This window comes from Dermacentor variabilis, chromosome 7, assembly GCF_050947875.1.
Source record: "Dermacentor variabilis isolate Ectoservices chromosome 7, ASM5094787v1, whole genome shotgun sequence".
Taxonomy (NCBI): Eukaryota; Metazoa; Arthropoda; class Arachnida; order Ixodida; family Ixodidae; genus Dermacentor; species Dermacentor variabilis.
The window spans coordinates 63,911,735-63,932,895 of NC_134574.1; the positions used below are offsets into that span (position 1 = coordinate 63,911,735).

General features: G+C 44.0%; 1 protein-coding gene across 6 annotated transcripts in view; it reads left to right on the forward strand.

Annotated features, from left to right (window-relative positions):
- Positions 1-1,797: 1,797 nt before the first annotated feature.
- LOC142587483 (solute carrier family 52, riboflavin transporter, member 3-A-like) overlaps positions 1,798-21,161 on the forward strand; it is a 41,799-nt gene continuing 22,435 nt past the window's right edge. For 2 of the 6 annotated variants that reach the window (XM_075698539.1, XM_075698533.1), the window contains exons 1-2: positions 1,829-1,915; positions 2,297-2,520. The gene's annotated coding sequence lies outside the window, so the exon portion shown is untranslated. Of the gene's footprint in view, positions 1,920-2,296; positions 2,521-14,688; positions 14,767-21,161 lie in introns of those variants that run through there. The other 4 variants (XM_075698534.1, XM_075698535.1, XM_075698537.1 and 1 more) reach the window with 4 other exon arrangements.

A 21,161-nucleotide genomic window follows, 5' to 3' on the forward strand; every position in this document is an offset into this window, starting at 1 on the left:
GCAGGGACGGCATGGCCACAATTAGTACATGACCGGGGTTGTCGGAGAAGTATGGGAGAGGCCTTTGCCCTGCAGTGGGCGTAACCAGGCTGATGATGATGATGATGAAATAATAACAGCCAGACATCGATAACACATTGTCCTATAGTCTGAGATGGGACAATACAATGGCTGGTCTTACGATTTATCTATTGCTCTAACGACCAAGAGCAAGCAGTTGGTTAGAGCTGTACTTCTTGCTGCCATGTTGGTACACAGTTCAGGCAACCTTCCCGTAGTCAGCGATATAAGACACCCATGCGCGGTGGACCTAACGTAACACGTGTCAAGTATTAGGCAAAGCTAAATATTTCTACAGTCTTATGTCTAATCAACTACGCATAACAATAGTGCGCCACTTCTGCTCGTGGGTGGAGCTTCTGCGGCTCGTTCGCCGCGATCTGATTGTGCAGGCAGACAGCCTACTTGTCGCTGTTTTTGCTAGACCTTATCGCAGCTTCTCGACCCTTTGTGGCTGCCGACGTCCTTCGAGATGTCACCAGTCGTCTGTCTTTCATCCTACAATATGCAAGGCGAAGAGCCGTCTTTCACGAGCGACGTGAGCAAATACATCCTTGTTTGCGTGTATAGGCAGCCCTCATTTCTCGATGGGTCTCTTTTTACCTTCTGACTCAGCGCATGTTTTGCAAGAGGTGGTGCGACGAACACAAGTGGGGTTCTCCGTCGCTTATTAAACACTGGCTAGTGCGGTGAAAAGAGTTATAACGTTCGGCTATGTTCAGCAAAGCGTCGCGCAATGGTTAGGTTTACGAATTGGTTGAATGAATGGCGAGTGATAAGGTTTAACGTTCTCGTATGATGAATATGGGCGAACGGAAAATGGTTGCCATCTGATTCTCGCGTGAAGAAGAGTCGCAGAAGTGCTTAAAGATAACGGGCATCAACCCTTCGACGTTTCAGATGTCATCGCTAAGACGCATACCTCTAAAAATATATATTCGCCCTCTGCCACACTTTAGACATATTTGCGGTTCTTGATGCATCCAACTATCGACCTCCACTGCTCAAACAATAAACACATATATGCAAGACGCCGCATTGCTTGATCAACACTGATCTGTCCGCCACTGTACTCCACTTGTGCATTGCACTGCACTTGTGGATCGCACTATTTGACGATTCTTCGTTTTTCGCTTCATCCATAAGGTGGCACGACACGCAGTGATCACTCTTGCCTGCCCCCTCCATTAAGATTGGAGCCCAATACACTGTAATGACCTCTACTTCGGCTCTAAAATTCTTTTGTAGAATCCATGGCTTTAGTAGTCCGTCCGTATGTAGATGTAATTGACATCAGATAGCGCTTTTCTTGGCGAATCTACTGGTTCTTACAAATTATCGTCTAGAAGATTTTCGTTACTCATGATCGAAGAACAAAGTATTAACTGGAACCTCCTGATAGTAGCGATTTTTCCTGTACACTATCACTGGAAACAGGGATTCAATATTCTTACTGAACAAACATCTCCGTCACCGCTATGGAAATAATATTTATTTTGTTAAGCCGTAGAATTGCACTACCTTGCTCGCTGAGCTTCGACACCTTCTCTGTGGACTTGTGACCCACTTACTGATAATTATGGCCTAAGTACCATTTTATCTATGGTGAGCACAGTCCACAGCAACTTTCAAGTGCGAGTTCTTATGGCTTTATCTTCCTACCTCGTGTGATCTTAGGCAACGACAGCGAAGTCCTCGTGCCACTCTTAGGCTTTGCGATCGATTACATCCACAGGGTGTACCCAATTACTACATCGTCGGACGCTTTTCTTCGCAGAAGAAACGCAAACGTTGGTGCCGACGTCCAAGGAGATGCGAATGCTATTACTTGGAGGCCGCTGCGCTTGCCCTACTTGTAAGTACGTATACGTCATTTGTTTATGAACACGCAAACCATCTCCAGAGTATTAGGTAGGAGAGGTTCTTTTTTTTTCCAGAACGCATGCAGTCACCTTAGACCAAATCTGCACTAGCCTGTTGCTCAGCTCATCGGAGGAAAGCAACGATAGAAGAAATAGTAATATCGCTTGATGGTAGGGGCACGCAGAATTGTATCGCGTATATACGTAGATCATGAAATCCTGTAGTGCTTAGGCAAACCTCTCAAAGAATAAAATCTGTCTCTCTCTCTCTCTCTATTTTTGTTATTGTTCCAGTTTGCAAACCTAATTTACTGTTGCGCAAATATAGCTGCACGTAATTGATAGCAGTTATTGCTCCTCTGGGTTTATTACAGATGCTGATAAAATGGAGCCTTCCGACAGCACTTGCCTTCCAAGGCGTGTCAAATGAAAGAGCAGAGCATGCCGCTTTCTTCGGGAGGATGGCGAGTCCCAACAGATATGCTGCGGATCTAAGGCAGGCGCTGCAATTACAAGCGTCTATTCAGAAGCATAGCTCGCTACGTATATATACTGAATAAATGCGGGGCAACGAAGAGCAGAGACGAGTGACGAACAGGTAAGAGCTTAAGATGTCATTTCGACAATAGACAATGAAATTGCGGTTTGGCTCACAGGCTTAGCTATTGAATAGAATCTGTTATGCTTCTAATAGACACCACGCAATACCCAGAATCCTCACATCAGAGAAACGCGGTTCACCGAGGCTAGGTCTAGAATGCGTTGAAAAAAAAAACTGCACCGAAATCCTTCGTTAAACACTTTGCATTTTCCCTGATTCGGTGGTCGACGCCGCTGCCAGTTTAGTCAAACGTAGGTTCTTCCACAGCTTAGCGGAATCCTATATATCTCTTCTGTAGAACAGTTGACATAGCGATTGACGCGTTTGACTGAACAACCTTGCGTAGTGCCTCCTGTGATTCGACATGCTCTGACTGTTAAAGCGACGCTTTCTTGACGAACTCTACCGTACGTTCCTAACCCTGGCTGCCAGCTGATGCTGTCTTGCCGAGTTGCTCACACTTGGCAACAAAATGAATTACGTTCATGGTGAGATCGATCCCAGGTCGTGCAGCACAGCTGCCCAATCATCTAACAATTGCGCCAGAATCTTTTTTTTTTCCTTACATGGTATTTCTTGGATCGTGTGTTCATAATATAGCTAAAAAGAGCAAAAACACGGAGATAATTTCCAGGTCATCTAGCACTACTCTACATTTATCGTTATAGTTTACTAACATCCGAAGCCTGCACCTTAAACGTTACGATGTGTGTTCTTTCTTAGATTATACTAACAGCGATATTGTTGCATTAACGGAAACTTGGCTACACCCATATGTAGTAGACGATGAAATATTCCCCAGTAAAGATAACATAGCATTCGCCGGCGTTATCGTTCTTTCATAAAAGGTGACGGTGTTCTAAACGCCATGAACATAGCATTACATCCATTTCACTTCCGTACAAACTCATCCCCTGAAATAATCTGGGCTGCTCGTGCAGCATTATCGGTTAAAGTATTGGTTGGTGCCTGCTATTGTCCACCCGAATCGGATCATTTCTTCATTTCTGAGTTTCACAGCAGTACTATTTCTGCCATCTAAAAATGTCCAGCTGAAATAATTTACCTGGTTGGTGATTTCAATTTCCCCCAAATAGATTGGTCGAATTTTCGCGCTTCACTGAGCTTATTGAGTTGACTTTAGACTTTAATTTCTTTGAATTGATTAATGAACCAACTCGCGGTCCAAACTTTCTAGATCTGGCCTTTTCCAGTGTGCCTGAAACCGACTGATGAAAGTCTATTTCTTGACGGCTTTAGTGACCTTAGGCTTATCCATTTACCATTCAATGTGCCACCAAGCTATTGCGTTAAAACGCTACGTTAAAACGTTCCTGCCTTCATTTTCGGACAGGTCTGTTGAACAGAACTGGGTGCTTTTGAAGAATATGATAAATAATCTAGTTTACAAATAAGTTCCTTTAGTATCTATTTCTAACGATAAAACTAACCCATGGTTCAACAAACCTCTCCGTCACCATAAAAACAAAGCGTTTGTACAAAAAGGCCCAGCTGGCGTCCATGCCAGCAGCCTGAATTAAGTACACTGGTTGCCTCAAATCTAAATGTTCTCCCCTTCGCGCTTCCAAAAATAAATACTTTTCGCATGACTCGCCAGCTCTCCTGAAACTTAATCCCAAAACGTTTGGCTTGTTATATCTCCTGACAATACTACAAAGCATTTTCCCTTGTGTAGTGATGATTACACACCACTTTCGGACAGTGAATGTCCACATGTGTTTACCAGATATTTTGCATCCGTATTCAGAAGGGAAGATCATTCCAGCATACCCGCTGTTCCTGATCATGAACATCACTACATGGCTCCTATTACCATCTCCGCTGAAGGAATCGCTCATCTGGTAGCGAACCTGAAGTTGTCATCAAGTGCTGGTGTTGATAACAAAACTGAAAAAAATATTGAAAACCACTGCAGCGATCTCAAGCGAAATTTCTTGCCTCATCTTCCACCAATCATTATCACCTGGCCTGCTCCCCACAGACTAGAAGATCGCAAAGTTCATCCCCGTGTTTAAAACGGAAACAGTAATTCACCAGAATATTACCGCCCTATTTCGCTAACATGCATTTGCTGCAAATTACGGGAGTACGTTATCACTGCTCACATACACAGTCAAGTGGAACGTAATTCTTTCTTTTTACCTAAACAGAACGGTTTCTGGAAAGATTTTCTTGCGACGCGCAACAGCTACGATTTACGGCTAACTAGCATTTGGACATGAACGCTAACCTATATACTGAGTGTATATTTTTTAGATTTCGCTAAAGCTTTCGACCACGTTTCACACTCCCTATTGTTCTCAAAATTATCTGCTCTTTGCCTTGACTCTCGAACACTGTCATGGCTTTGTAATTTTCCTCCTTTCCGCCTGCAGTTCACTGCGGTTAACAATTTCACCTCTTCACTGTGCATCGTATCATCTGGCGCATCTTAAGGCCATGTTCTTTTTTGCTGAAGACTGCATGATTTCCCGCTCAAATCATTCTATGGATGATCTCGCTCTGCAAAGCGACCTTAACCACATTTCAAGTGTGTGTACTACATGGCAAAAGACGCTTAATTCGACTAAATGCAAAGTAATCTCTTTCAGTCGCAAGCGTACATATTCTAACTTCTCGTACCTCACTGGTAACACAATAGTATCTCCGGCATAAACATACAGGTATTTAGTTATTCACCTCAAGCATAATGTTTCACAGGCCAGGCACATTCAGAAGATTTCTGCCAAGGCTTCTAGACCAATTGGGCATCTGCGCTGGCACTTGTGAAACTCCCCCAAGAATATAATAAAATTGGCTTACCTGCCAATTGTGTGACCGCAACTAGAATTTGCATCATCTGTTCGGTCCCCATATAAAAACTATCTTATCGGAATGCTAGAAACTGTACAAAATATAGCCGCTCATTTCATTACATAGAATTACAGTCCACATTCGAGCATAACGCAGATAAAGCGTGATATCTTTCTCGAACCAGTAGATTTTTGTCATTCCATTGCTCGTTTATGCCTATTTCGTAAATATCATTACAGCACACGGCCGTCTCCATTACTTCTGGAAGCACTGCATAATCAATTTAGCATAAAGCGCATACACAGACGGACTCAAACTTTCAATTCATCGGCGCTTCAACGTCCCATTGCTCTTTGGAATGATCTTCCCGACTCTAACACATCCACCTGTGTCCACCATTCATTCCATGATCAGCTGCGGAAACATTGTTCTAAGGAGTCACGTAGTGACTTGGGTCTCTTGAGTTGCTTTGCATTTCCATTCTCGTTGTTATTGCGGTATACCTTGTTATCTTCAGCATCTTATATCAGTGGCAGTTATTGTATGACCACTGTTTTTTCTTACAATATGTATTAGCCAAATATGACGCATTCATGTTACTCATGGTATAATATGACGTTCCTTCCGCCTATGTATATTTTTTGTTATCATTCCCTGTGTACAATTTTTTTTCCTTTTACTTCTTGATTTGGATTTTGCTTCGTTATTTCATACTTGTTCTTATTGAGGCGTGTATTCTATGCAGACGACCGCGACGATGGGGACATTAACCTGTTCTGGACATTAACATAACATTAGCGTCTGTTCTGACTGTTTTTGAACAGTTTGTCCTGTTGTTACTGACGAACGTCTCCCTGTCCTCTGTCCTCGTTATACTGCGACACTATACTATTTATGCTGGTTTTTGTGTGTCTTACTCAATGCCGTTCTGGGCCATGTAACGTATTTTGAATAATAATAATAATAATAATAATAATAATAATAATAATAATAATAATAATAATATATGCTAGAAATGTACTATACGGCAGAAACGTGCAAGCACTAGCCAACATATCTCGATTTCGTGGCCAGGCCTATAAATCACACTGACCACGCCATGCACCAAACAAAAGCTACAAATACTTCTGCCCTTGAAAACGTGCCAAGGACAAGCAACTTATGATGAGGTAGTACAAGTCCGTTTCAAACTATCTTAAATCATACATTTCCTTCAAGTGACCAACCGTTTGAGATTACTGAATTTTGGAAGAAACAATTGGTTCAGCGTTTCGGTCTAACATGAGTGTCTTCCGTAAGCTATGTAGTTCATTTAGGAAAAACAAATCAAAAGGCATGTCTTCTCCGTGGGGTGCGATCAAGTACCCGATGGCATGCTCATTCAAAATAAAGTCTTTTCTAAGAATCCTTGAACAACTCCCCAAAATAATATCGCATCTTTACAACTTATGCAACAATGATCTATGGTCCTGGGTGCATCGCAAAGGCGACAATTCACAGTAGATGCAAAAATTTCGGTTTTGTGGAACCAAGCTTTCACAGGTAACGTTTCACTGTGCAGTTTAAAGAAAAATGTTTTGTTCATGAGAATAAGGGTATCTTGCGGTCCCGCTCAAACACGTCATGGCCTGGCAGACTGGAGAATGTAGAGCGATAAAGGGGAGGTGGTAAAATCATTGATACTTAATGTTTACACAGTTGTCTTCTGGGCGCTGTGTAGAGCTAGTCCGTAGAAAACCGAACCAAGAGGAATTGAGCAGCGAAGCACATTTCACACATAAAACCCGACAAACAAGGTCGTTCAGAATATTGGATTAAACTATTAGGTTGGGTAAAGCATTGACTAAGTTAGACTTTATGAATGGTTGTAGTATTGTGTGTGAAATATCACGAAAAAAAAAGAAACGACAGTCTGTCACACAAATAGATGCACCAGACCAAGTTCACCAGTATATACATGTCTAAATATGTTACGTCGCCTCTAATGCTCATAGGTAGAAGACCGCGAAAATGTACCGAATATTCTATGAAAACGTTACATGTCATGTTCGGGCACAATGAAGTATCGGCAGTACATAAAATGTTTTTGTAGCCAGGAACAAATTACAGGCAGGAACAAATTACATGGTAAATGATCGTGGTAGGCAATATGCAACAAAACTAGCAATAAGTAAACATTGTAAGTAAAAGCGGACCAAATATAAACTTAGATGATTTATAAAATTCTCCGGAGACTCTATGAAGGCATGTTCTTTTCGAAAGCGGTAACTAATAAATGGCAAGTTCTGCGGCTTATTGGGTAAATTGTAAACTAATAACACAACCTTATCCTTATCCTCTGGGGGATGATTCAATGAAGAGATGAAGTAGGCCCGAAAATAACTATTTGGCGTGGGAGTGGAGCTGAACAGCTTTGAATAATATCTTTAAAACCACTTGATATTGCCGTCAGTGTTTGTGACATGCGCGCCATAAAAATAGATGTCTGTTATAGGGTTGCAAATTGCATGGCGACGCGCATCAAGTAGCTCCTGGAGCGTTCGTTATCCAGAGTGCAAGGCACGGGTTGTGCGTGAGCGATTACGAGCACCTTTACAGCGCTCAGCATCGTGCTTTTGAAGATGACTTTCAAGACGGCTGATTTCATTTGTATATGCACGTCGTGTATCTGATTACAGCTTTTTAACGTTATAAAACTTTTCCTGTACGTTTCTTCATCGCCCGTTTCGGAAATACGACCTGATAGAGCTAATTTAGGTCGCTATGTCTCGAATTCCCGGTTTAAACATTTCCCAAGCTGCAAATGAGTGTAAATTCTTAGAAGAGCTGAACATACTGGGCATATGAAATCTTTATCGCTAAATAAGCTTACATTAGGCTTTCAAAGTGTCCACTTCGGCTTGAAACTAGCGCGATCATTACCACCAAACCGGGCAATCTCCGTGCAATGATCCGAGAATGAAATAGCTTGCATTGCACACGAAATACGGCAATTTAGGAGCGCTCAAGAAAGATATATGCGATTCAGACGAGCATGGCAACGCCTTTGGAAAAGTACTTGGGAGTACGAACTCGTAGCACAAAACCAGGCATCAATTAGGCCAGCGTTATCAGTGATGCATGCTAGTGCATCAGCACTCCGATCGGCCCCTGCTAACTCAGTACAGTCAGATGAACTGCATATGCAACTGAAGTCTCCCACGATAACAATAGTCCGATTGCATTCTAGCAGGTTAGCCACTATCGCATTTACGCTTTTATCGGGCCAACGCCAACTACCTCTTTGAGATGATGTATGCCTGTGCCGTACTGCGTAACATGGGTACGTGCGAGCAAATGCGCGCGCGTCAATTTCCTTCTCGCCGTAGACGCCGGAATGGAATGAGCAAATTTATAGCACGTGGTTAACTCGCATCCAGAAAGCTACGCTTCGAATACATTCCAAAATGCGCGTTGGGCCCACGTAATTTATTTTCTTTTCCATTTCTTTTTAATTTTCGCGTTACAAAATAAATACACAGCAAATACCAACTCACCCAACGAGAATTTGTTCTGCACACCGGGAAAGCTTTGGGGCCCTCGACAATATTCGCTCTTTCAGGTGTGTACGATGTCATTGTGGTACGTAGTAGAGGTGGTAATGGGAGCCAGTTTTCACGTGAATTAAGGGTATACTGAATGAAAATATCAGGCCGAGTTAGATCGATAGTTTGTTTGCATAGAAATCCAACATCGATTTTGTGTACTAATATATGACTTTGCTGTGTATAAAATCCGATGGTCTCACTGCTGGCCCCCCCAATTTTAGCTGACAGCGCCAAAACGAACGATTCGGCGTAATGTCCACGTGACCTCTCTCTCCGCCGTTCTCTGTGAATCGTCTAGTGCGGACGTCCATTTAGTAGCACCATCCTCTGAAATGGGCCGCGCCACTGCACTATACCACTTTCATTCATTTCTCGCTTACAAAAGCTCTGTTCTCGCTAGCAATGATGAATTTACTTTTACAGAAGTCTAATCGTTGAATCAAGGTTGATTGTATACTTTTATTTGATGTCGTCTTTAGAATCACCTACGGCCGGAAGTGCGCTATATTTTCTGTGGTACGACCGGTCATCATTGGCCGGTAAACCTAAATATAACTCCCAAGACTCATTAATGGCCTTCACCCTACAGCAGGGACTGGTGGTCGCTATATTGCAACCAAAATATCGTACAAACCAAGATTGTTAAAAAAAAATAAAGGTGTCACACTCGATGTGTGCAACATGCGCACTAACTGCACAATGCAGACTTTTAATATATTGATTGCTGGAAGTTTTGAAGGAACAAATTTTGAAACCGATTCTAATTGGAATATTTGGAAAAAACGCTGGCTCAGGATATTTTGTGCAATTTTGAACATTTCTTCTTGAATACCTCATCAGGGAACAAAAACATCGAAGAAAGCTAGCACTATCTAACACCAATTGAGATAAAGAGACGCTCAACCAGCCTTTAGTGGAAACACAAGCTTTTTAGTAAGTCCAGGGTTATTGATATGATTATTTTTTCGATAACAGACTTATTTCGGCCATCATGAAAAGTATCACTGACTGCTTTGTACGCTACGCGGCAAACACCACCTTGTGTAACCATAATGTTTACCGGGAAACGGTTGTGGCGAACGCTATGCACGAAGGCAAGTTTTCTGGTCGAAGGACGGCCTCTTGCTTGGGCCGATCCCGGAGGTTGGGCACAACCGGGCCAGAACGTTACGTCATTTCCAGGTTTCTTTTATTCTTTCGCACTTTTAATGTGAAGATTTAACACGAAAGGCGTGCGCCGTGGGCGTTTTGTTTCATGACATTTGTTTGTGGGCTGTGATTCTCAAAATCCCAAGGAATAACTTTGTCAAGAACGTAAGATAAGATACGAGGAACTTTAGTGAGAGTATGATGTGGCAATATAACTCGCATGTACCGCATGCCATACAGTAAGGCGCGCCACATACCAATACGTAAATATAAAGGGAAATTTTCATTCACGGACAACTCCGCCGGTGCCGATACCAACATCGGATTTTCTGCGACAAAGGCCGCTCAACGCTGTGGCGGTAAAACCTCAGTACAACCTTCGTGCAAAGTATGTCGATGCATGAAAATTTTATTCATGTCAAGAACAATTTCGAGATTCCAGGAAATCATACAGATAAACTGCGCTGATTTTTTTTGCAATCTGATTCCCCCACTGAACTATCATAAAGTATTACACCGAACCACTCGAGCTCGGAAGAAACACCCCTGAATTTATTGAGAGTGCTTGGTGTGTCGTCCTCTCACGTCCGTGTCGTTTTTGGTTGCGCAATATCATTTGACCCCTGAAATACCTACGCTATATCACGCTAACAAACTATCCTTCTGTCAAGATATATATATATATATGCATACATACATATATATATATATATATATATATATATATATATATATATATATATATATATTGCACTTAGTGATAGCACGACGTATTTCGCACAAACCAACACCATTGGATATTTTTAGCTTTTACATAACAGAGTGCAAACGCCTATCTTCAAGTCATAACTTGCTGCTCTTCATCGTGCATTTCATCAATGCGCACTTATTTTCATTCCATGCAATATGCTCCTTGCTTGCGCACTTAGCCACAGTGTTCAATAAGAAAGTATATAAAAGTCAGTTCTTAATAGTGGGCTGCTTTCCAACAGCAGTTTTTCCCGACAAATCCCGTAGGTTCTGTTTACAGATAATCAGGTGGTCAGCTTGTGCTCGTGCGTGTCGATCCATACACGTGCCGAGGCGCTAACGTAGACGATGACGTTGGCGAACACGAACATCGCGCCCCATCTTTTACCCTTGCTGAGATACTCACTCAGTCAGCCACTCCCCGACATTCGCGCCATCTTCTGTCAGAGGACGTCACTGGGACGCGCCAATGCGTGGAACACAGCTGTTTCACATCCGGAGGGCATTTGACATCTCTGTCGGACGTCGCGACGGAACAAATGTGCTGCGCGCTCTGGAGATTACGGTGTCACCTACACTAGAAGCGCACACACCAAATGTTACGTGAATGAGTAATAATAATAATAATAATAATAATAATAATAATAATAATAATAATAATAATAATAATAATAATAATAATAATAATAATAATGTTTATTCCCACGAACACAAATATATTAAAGGAGGAGGCAGAAATCTAACACGATTCACTTGCTCGACAGCAATGGTGATGCTGGTCCTTATGGTGACTGCTGCAATGTGCTAAACGATGTTCTTGTTTCTTGCTTTTCTGGTTTAACAGCCTGCTCTAAGCCAACAATCGCCGACTCTGCTTTTGTTCCTATAGATTTCATTTCTGTAGATTCAGCTGGGGTGTGCCGTCTGATAGACAATTTAGTGTTGTCTAGCTGTGCAGGTATTTACAACATAAATTCTAAGTTCTGAAAAAATACAAAAGCTTACTGTTGCGCTATACTTTCTGAATTCTATTCGCACTCTTTACAGACTTCTATTTTGCCAGATGATTGGAAGTTGGGTAAGGTGGTTCCACTTCACAAATAAGATAGCACCCTTTCTCCCCTAATCTACAGGCCAATATCTATAACCTGTGTACCCTGTAAACCTCTCGAACACATCATTTATTCAAACTTGGTATGTTTCCTTGAATCAAATATGTTTTTTTTCTCCTGGTCAGCACGGTTTCAGGAAGCACTTTTCTTGTGAAATGCAGTTACTCTCTTTTACTAACGAACTTTTTGAAGCCTTTAGTAAAAATTTGATAACCGATTGCATCCTTTAGATGACGTTAAAGCATTCAACACTGTATCACACAAACTCCACCTCCTAAAAATGAGCAAGCTTAATATATATCCTAATATCCTAGACTGGATTGAATGCTTTCTCACTAACCGCTTACATTACGTTCCCGCTAATGATTACGGCTCTCCTACTGTTGTTGTTATTTCAGGCATACCACAAGGATCAGTTTTGGGCCCATTACTATCTCTTAATTAAATTAATAACTTACCTATCGGTATTAACCGTAGCATTAAACTCTTTGCTGATGATTATGTGCTTGATCGTGTAATTAATAACCAACAGGACGTTTCTATCTTGTCATCCGACAATGACGCTGTTTCTACCTGGTGCGACAAGTGGCTTATGACGCTAAATACTTCAAAATGTAAGGTCATGAGAGCAGTGCATCATAATAAAGTTGATTGCAACTTTTCTTATGCCCTTACTAACTCCACTTTAACCCCCGTTACTAGTTACCGCTATCATGGCATGCATATAACCCACCACGTCTCTTGGAATATACACGTTGAACGTGTTATTACCAACGCCAATCGCATGCTTGGATTTCTTCTGCGAAATCTTCCCTCCGTTCCCTCCAGTTCAAAGATTAAACTACACACAATTCTAGTTAGATCACAATTAGAATGTGCTTGCTCTATTTGGGATCTATCTAGCTCCTCAATAATCACCGCCCTTGAATCCGTTCATAACCGCACTGCGCGATATGTGCTCTCCATTTATTCTCGCTTGCCAGCGTCTCTTCAATGCAGTTTAATTTAGGTCTACTGACGCTCCGGTCACGCCGCAAGTGCTTTCGCTTAAACCTTTATCACAAAATATTTTACGCTAGCCCAACGCTTAAAGACTATCTTTTCCTCCCTTCAGATTACGTGTGCTCCTGGATCAATCATAAACCAAAAGTTAAAATTCTGTTATGCCGTACTAACAGTTGTCATGCCTCTATTTTGCCGGAAACAAACAGTGACTGGAACGACCTTCTCGCCTCCGTCGCTGCAATTAAAGACTCTGCCACCTTTAAAGTTGCGATTAACAATTTATTGTTAGAGCAATCCTCTCTGTAATACAATCGCGTCTTAAGAGTGTGAAAATAAATAAATTATTTAATAAATAAAATCGAGAAATTTTTTTGGTGAAGTTCCCAACTCTTCTACCGAGAAGTCTGCCTCCCGTTTAAGTCAAGTCAAAGAGGAAGGTTACTATTTCTTTTTGGTGCCGTGTGTCTGCGTGGCGGTGTACATTCTTCGACTGTGTTGTAGCGCATCCTGGATAGCAGCCTGCATGTGCAATTTGTCCACACGCATACTTTTAAATCCAGTGAGAGAAGAATAAAGCGACGCAGCCCAGGTCCGAGACCCGCCACAGCACAGCATGACCTGTTTTCGCCCTCTTCATCTGAGAAGTTACTTTTTAGAATGTGTGACAAAATTTTAATAAATATTCAGAGTGCATTCTCTTGTAAGAATATTTGAGCTGGTGGTTTGCTTGAACGGTAAATTGATTTTTTTTTTTGCGGCTCGCTACGAGACAGTGAATTTTATGCGTAGAGCAGAAAATCGGCGCTCTAATAAAGCTGCAGAAGGGGTATCGAGCAAAGAGCAATCGGGGACGGGAGAGAACTAGGCGGTGTGCTAAATTTAGCACGTTTGCATGCATGGATGGTGTCAGCTGGCGCAGGAGATAAATAATTGGAGATCAGTGAGCCAGGCATTCCTCTTGTCGCGGACATGACTTAGGTTTCTGATGATAATCAGGACGATGAGGACGTAACGTAGAGTCGGTGCAGCATCACCTGTGCTGAATCATCATCTGCCAATTTATTCAAGTTGTGACTGGTCATACCTACGGCGCGTCTTTTATGCCAGCGCAGGCTCACGCGCGATTCTCTTAGAACGGTTCATTTCAAAATAAGTTCCTGGGAAATGAACTGGGAAAGTTCATGCACGGTATTGGCGGCAGTTTGCACAAGATCAAAAAAGAAAACAATGGCAGAAGCGGTTTTCCTTGTTGCCAGTATCACCTCCGCGTGCGTGTCTACAGCTGTTGTTCCAGTATTCGTGCACCGGCAATGGATCGCATCCCGGCTTCGCCGCTTCCTCGTCGTGCGATCACAAGTGGTACCGCGAGGCCGGGGAAGCTTTTCATATTCGCCGTTCAGAGTCTGCCTCCGCGCTCCTGTTTATACGCTGTGGGTGAAGGGCCAGATGGGTGACAGCATGAGCTCGTCAATGCCCGGAAAGTATATTACCTTGTGCGCGTCACAAAACCTTTATATATATATATATATATATATATATATATATATATATATATTTATTTATATATCGACAGTGCTGACTACGCCTACTCCGCGAGCATCGTTTTTCCGGACTTGCAACTTACATACCGAAGCGGCGCCAACGGGCTCGCATAAACCTGCTAAGTTCTTTCCCCATCAAGTAAAAAAGAAGCAGCGGTGGAAAACAAAAAGCAGTTCTGCCAACTTGGTCAGCAAATGTCACCTGAATCTCTCTCTGGCACTCTCGGTGGTCTACGTGATCGACGTTGGTGAGACTGCTGCTTCCCCTGACAGCCTCGGTGTCGTGTAAGTTATTTTGCAGCTCGTATTTGACCTGTGTGAGCGTACTGAATAACGTATTTTTTTACAGCGGTCAAGCGGTCTACATTGGGAATGTTGCGTAGTGACCAACAAACAGCGTGAAGAAAGGCATGGACTTAACAAGCACTGCGCTACGTTCGCTTATTTTCCACGCCCTTCGCCTTGTTTACCCGGCCGCGCAAACGCAGTTTTTTTTTTTTTTTTTGCAGCTTCCGCCGGATGCACGTTTGAATACCGCTCCAACCTGTGGAATTCCCATACTCCGTTTCAGACATTACATGCAACGATGTGGAAGGTACGCAAGAAGTTCGGTGCCGAAACTGTATCACTCCGCGCGTTCCGTCCGTACTTCGGTTTGCATCAAGGGCGTTCGCACGCGCCAGCATGCACGTGAGGCTCCCCGCGAGTTGCTGCTCGCCGATCACCGATCACGATAGTAAATTAGCATATGGCTACGCGAAGTAAGGATAGTAATTTTATCACCCGTATAATGTTGCAAATACTCGCTTGCTCACTAAATTCACAACGATAGTATTTCTAAGCGTGACTCAATGAGGACGTAGAAAGAGATAGACACACACAGACAGTGCTGTCTTTGTGTGTCTGCTTCACTCTATGCCCGTGTTCAGTGGCTCTTACGCATTGTATCATCGATCCAAACCAACTAGCCCGTCAACGTGCTTTAACCAAATTAACAAGCAGTGTGTCGCGCCCGCAGATAAACATGAACAGATCTCGCTCGATGAGCGCGCAAACTCGCTGTCAAAATTCTGGATCGAGGAATCGCGGCTGCAGCAAGCGAAATGACCGTCCTGCATCTCTCGCTGCAACTCGAACGAAACGTCGAAAGCACAGCGCCTACGAAGCTACCGGCACTACGCGCACTGTGCAAACCTCGCAGATTGCTTTGAAGACGAGGCCCGCGCGGGCACGCACTTTGGCCACGTCGCAGATGGCTTTCAAGACCAGCGCCTCCTCTATTTTTTTCAATGCCAGCCAGACCGTTCACCACCCTCAGAGTATCGTCCTTTCCTACTGTCCTCCGTCGGCTAGCTTTCGTGCCTGCTTTACGGTCCTGTGGGAGTGTACCACTTGGGTGGCGCCTCACAGAGGAATTGGGAGGAAGCCTGACAGTCTCGTAATAACCTGACACCTGACAGGCGCAGCTACGGAGCATATACAACTTCTCATAGTGACCTGTACCGGCGCTTGCTCAGACGCCCGCGTTACGCAAGCAGGCGAAGGTAAATTAGTCGTACCATCTGGGTAGCGTCGCATCGCGGCAAGTCACGCGACATGCGTTATACAACTCGACGTCTTCAATTTTTTTGTCGTTGTCAAGTGCGTCGTCCCTCAGCGAGCGCTGGTGTGCAGAAAGTCATTGCAATAGAATTTTTTAATGGTTTTCCTTGTTTTGGTGTGGCGGCGACTCTCGTCGGCCGATACCAATTGTAGTTTTAACCAGGTGAACTGCTATTTTTAATACTGTTTTCTAAAAGTACCACGTAATTTCTGCCACAAAAGCCGCCTACCTGCAACATGAAGCCACGAAAAAAATCGTTGTTGATATCATGTACTTTTGGGTGCTCTTCTTGTTGGTGTAATTCTACCGGGGATAATGATTGAAGAAAAGAATATTATAGTGAAATACACCAGGTTTATCTACTGCGTGGCGCGAAGAGATGCAGATGACCAATGCATTTCTAATAATAATAATATTTGGGGTTTTACGTGCCAAAACCACTTTCTGATTATGAGGCACGCCGTAGTGGAGGACTCCGGAAATTTTGACCACCTGGGGTTCTTTAACGTGCACCTAAATCTAAGCACACGGGTGTTTTCGCATTTCGCCCCCATCGAAATGCGGCGGCCGTGGCCGGGATTCGATCTCGCGACCTCGTGCTCAGCAGCCCAACACCATAGCCACTGAGCAACCACGGCGGGTCCAATGCATTTCTAGGTAAATCAAAGGGTATATATATATATATATATATATATATATATATATATATATATATATATATCAAAGACAAACATGTAAGAGAAAAAATATAGAATATTCTACATGCACCGATAGAAAAAGCGAAAAGTCCCGAGGGGAATAAGCGTGTGCGAGGATGTGGTTCGGGGAGCAGGTGTAAAATTCTGAATGAGAGACGCTTCCGAGGGCAGCAAGGGACGAACGTCAACACTCACCACACACCAACATGTATTCAATCATCCAAAAGACAAGTACACGGAAACAGGGCATGGGGGCAAGCAAGACCAAGCGTCTTTGTACAGCGTGCAGAGAGACTACCTCCGCGCAATCATAGTTTGGTTGATGTTGCGTCGCTCGACGAACGGTAAGAGCGGAGGCGACAGGTGGGCTCTCGAAAACTCAGGTTGGTCGGCTGGTTGACGGGAGCGGAAGACGTGTCGATTAGGGGTCCCCTCGTGCGGTAATGCTCCACCGGGTCCCTTCGACAGCGGTAGGCCACCCGAACGTGGACGTCCGACGCAAGCCAACCCGTCTTCATCGCCCCTCTTCTCAGCTCCGTCTCCCTGAAGAATGGGGGGGGGGGGGGGGGGTCTCTTCGCCTTCTCTAGGCTGCCTGACTATCGCGTTTCTTGCCGATTCGCTGAGCGCTTTTGTGGCGCTTGCTCATTTGTAGTTTTATTCCTGATTTATTTTTTTGCTACGCCACGCGCGCAAGTGCAAAGAGGTGTCGTCCTTGTGGACGATGCAGACGCCGCGCTACACATGCTTCCATGTTTCCGACACCTCTTCATCGCCATCGTCCAGGCGTCTCTTGGCCCTTCACCACATCGAGTTTTTTTTTTTTTAAACAGCGCACCAGCCCAGGTGAACCAACTGACTTTGCGAGCTATTGGACGTTAATATGAACAACAGTGTTAGGAAAAAGATATTGCCTCTGTACTTACACTGAATCGGGGAGACCGGGAAGTCTTGACCAACGTAGTCTCCGTGGCTTGTCTGGCGATATTCTTCAACGTGCCAGCAGGCGAAATGAAGTAGAAAGGCACAGTTTCATCGAATGGTACTTGCTATTCAGGTCGTAATCAACTTCAGCATTCGCTACTGAAAATTATCGAATAGCCATTTCTGTTCCAATGTAACGCGTAACAGCTCCTTTGAAGTCTCTAAGGTGAGGGGCCGAAGCATTTGCAGGAATGTTATTCCGAATGAGCGCGCCGCTGAAGAGTCATGGCTTTTAATTGTGCAGGAGCGCACCGGTTCCTGAAAGAATCAACGCACGTGTGCTAATCGGTTCTGCCTAACAAGTTCCGCGTTTGGGGGCAGCCTGTAAATCTACTAACTTGATTGAAGCAAGGATAACATCTTTTTTCGAACTTATCACCATGTCTGTAAGCGATTAAAACTGGGTAACCAATGTGGTGCCACACTTCTTGAACGATCACAGCAGATGTACAAATATATCCACCTGTATGCGAGGCATGCCGCTTGTATAATTGCTTCATTATTGTCCAAGCGCGAGATGCATGAAGGTCTGTTCACTTGCTGCTGCCATAATTCCTCACTCTAGAATTTTGACAGCGAGTTTCCGCGCTCATCAAGCGAGATATTTTCGTGTGTACCTATGGACACGTGACACCATGCTGGTTAATTTAATTAAAACGCGTTGAAGGGCTAGTTGGTTTGAATACATGATGTAATGTGCAAGCGCGACTGAATAAATACGTAGAAAGAAGCAGACACGCAAATACAGCCCTGTCTCCATCTGTTTGTTTATTTCTACGTCCTTGCTGAGTCACGCTTGCATATTCTATCATTTTTAATTTAGTTAGTAAGCTAATGTTTACTACTTCACACGGCCAATAAAATTACTACCTTACTTCGTACAGCTGTCTATTAATTTGCTATCTCAATGGATGCTTCGCCTTTCGCGTGGAACTGCGAATTTTTATTTTCGTTAATAACTGTTCGTGCAAGCAGCCTCTGGTGTCTCTTGAGCGCGCAACCCTATAGGCTTCGACGCCGAGTGACGCAGGATGACAATACGCCAGAAAACACCGGGAGAACGCTGAATGTGGGACGGCCTGAGCGTGTTTCTCAGCGTTCGAATGTACCGGCGTTTCGTGCATTTGGGACGCCATAGGCAGGCTTCGCGGCAGGAGCTCTAAACGGCACCGAGTGTTCCTAAGGAAGCGGAAAAAATGAATCCGACCGCCACGCACGTCTCACACATAACTCCTTTGGACGATGGTAATGCGTTGTGTTGATTGATCGATTCGATGCCAAGCGCACTGCCATCAACAGTCATCGGGAGACGGATCACGCAGCATTTTTAGTCCAATGTTTACTTCATCGAGAAACGAAAATAATTTCGTTTGTTTCAACACGCCGCATAAAAGCAGGATATTATGCGAAAGAGGCTCCTGAAATCAAATATTTCTCCCAACTCATGACTTCACCTGCCTGGCGTTATATAACTGGCCTTGTCCAGCAGTGGCTTTTCTCTAGCCTTCACCTTTGTCGTCATCGTAACCATCAATTACTTCGGTCTCGCAGTAGCTCACACCATCGTGTGCCTGCGAATTTGCAAACATCGTCGCGCCACCTATATCTCTGTCGTACTCGACTGCGCTCGCCTTCTCTCGGCACTCATAGTGTATCTCTGATGGACCACCGGCTTTCTGCCGTATGCATTACATGGCCCACTCAACGCCATTTCCTCGCCTTCAAGGAGCGGAGACACTAAACTGTCATGTTACAGCGAAGCTGTTTATGGCTAGGGTTCCGGGCGTTTTTCGTGTCAGTCAAGAAATCTGCTTGAGCGAAAACTATCATCATCAGCAATGGCTAGAGCGGCGTCGTCTTATTCGACGGCTTGTTCCGTTGCCGCTTATCATTCCAGTGTAGAAATTCACTTCCATGTCTCCGTAATATGGAGGGTGCGTTAATTCTTTTTCTTTCATTTACGGGAGTATGAGCCATACATTGTCTTAGGTGACGGACAAAATTTTCTTTGAGTTGGCATAGAAATGTTCATGCATTTAATAACAGAGGTGACACGGGAAAAGGTTAGAGTGTACCTATCGTCAGTGTGATCACCGGTCAGGAAAATTCTCTGTCATCTCTGTGTCGCGTGCTAAACAGTTTCGGTGGCCCTACACCTTCACAGAGTTGGATGACTCATAATTTGATTATTTTGTAACTCTTGTGTAATACACAGCGCGTAGGTTGCACAATAATATCAGCCAGTACATGCATGATCGCGTCCCCAATTACTGAATACAAAAGGACTTCCATCGCACAATTCCGGATTTCAAAATTCCCGCCAGCATACGTGGATAATCCTTGAGTGACGTAATTCGTGTGTACCAGACGTCACGGTGTTAACGCGAACCACGTGTCACCCGTCGAATGCTCAATGTCACGCGTGCGCCCGCAATCACAGACGCCGGAGCTAGGCGGAAGACGGGCACGTGCGTCTGCCGGCCCCGTTTCGGTAAACGCACGGGCAGCTCCGAAGGTGCGTCGCTACCAGCATCTTTGACGTCGCACTATATTACTCTCAGCAATGACGTTTTCAAGGTGGCGATCGCCACGAATCCGGAGAAGGGAGCCACGTTGAATTCATAGATAGAATGAAGCCTTCAGCGCACAGCAAGACGAGGAGTAGACAGGAAACACAAGAGCGCTATCTCGTCTTCCTTTCCGCGAGAAGCTTCACGCCTGTCTTATCAATATGACCAAACAGCCACGCCATTTGTACATCTAAAGATTGAAATGAAATACCTTTTAAACCTCTGCTGTCCGTCACACTTCATGAAAGCCTTTCTCGGAAGCATGCAAAACTTGTGCTATAATCAATTTAGCGTCTAAATTTAGTGTCTATACACTCTTTTAATGTCAACTGAAATAACGCCACCGCATGCTTGCCCTCTAATCAGCACGTCTGATGATACCAAATATACACTCTTGGGCACGTCGGATTAGGATGAATGCTGTAAATGCACCAACGCTAGCTTGAGGTTTCACTATGCACCCCGGTCAGAGAGTTGTACCGTAACAATTCGTCCATGCTACATCTGCAGTGACGTTAGTAGGACATTGCACTCGCTGCACTGCAGAGCCAATTGAGCTGCGCGTATGGGTGCGTCCATTAACCTGCTCCATCATTTTGTCTCTATGGCAACGGGTGCGTTGCTCTTCCCTCTGGAAGGCACAGTTATCAAAATTACGAAATCAGTCATATGCTCTGCAGCTGTTGAGCACCTGGATCTCAACGTAGATGCCCAACGGAAACACTCTATTAAGTTAATTCTAACAAAAAAACCTTTTTAATCGCTGCTTTGTCTGCCCTCTCCTCGCTGCGCCGACCAGGAGAAAAGATTTGCAGAAACTACGCGAT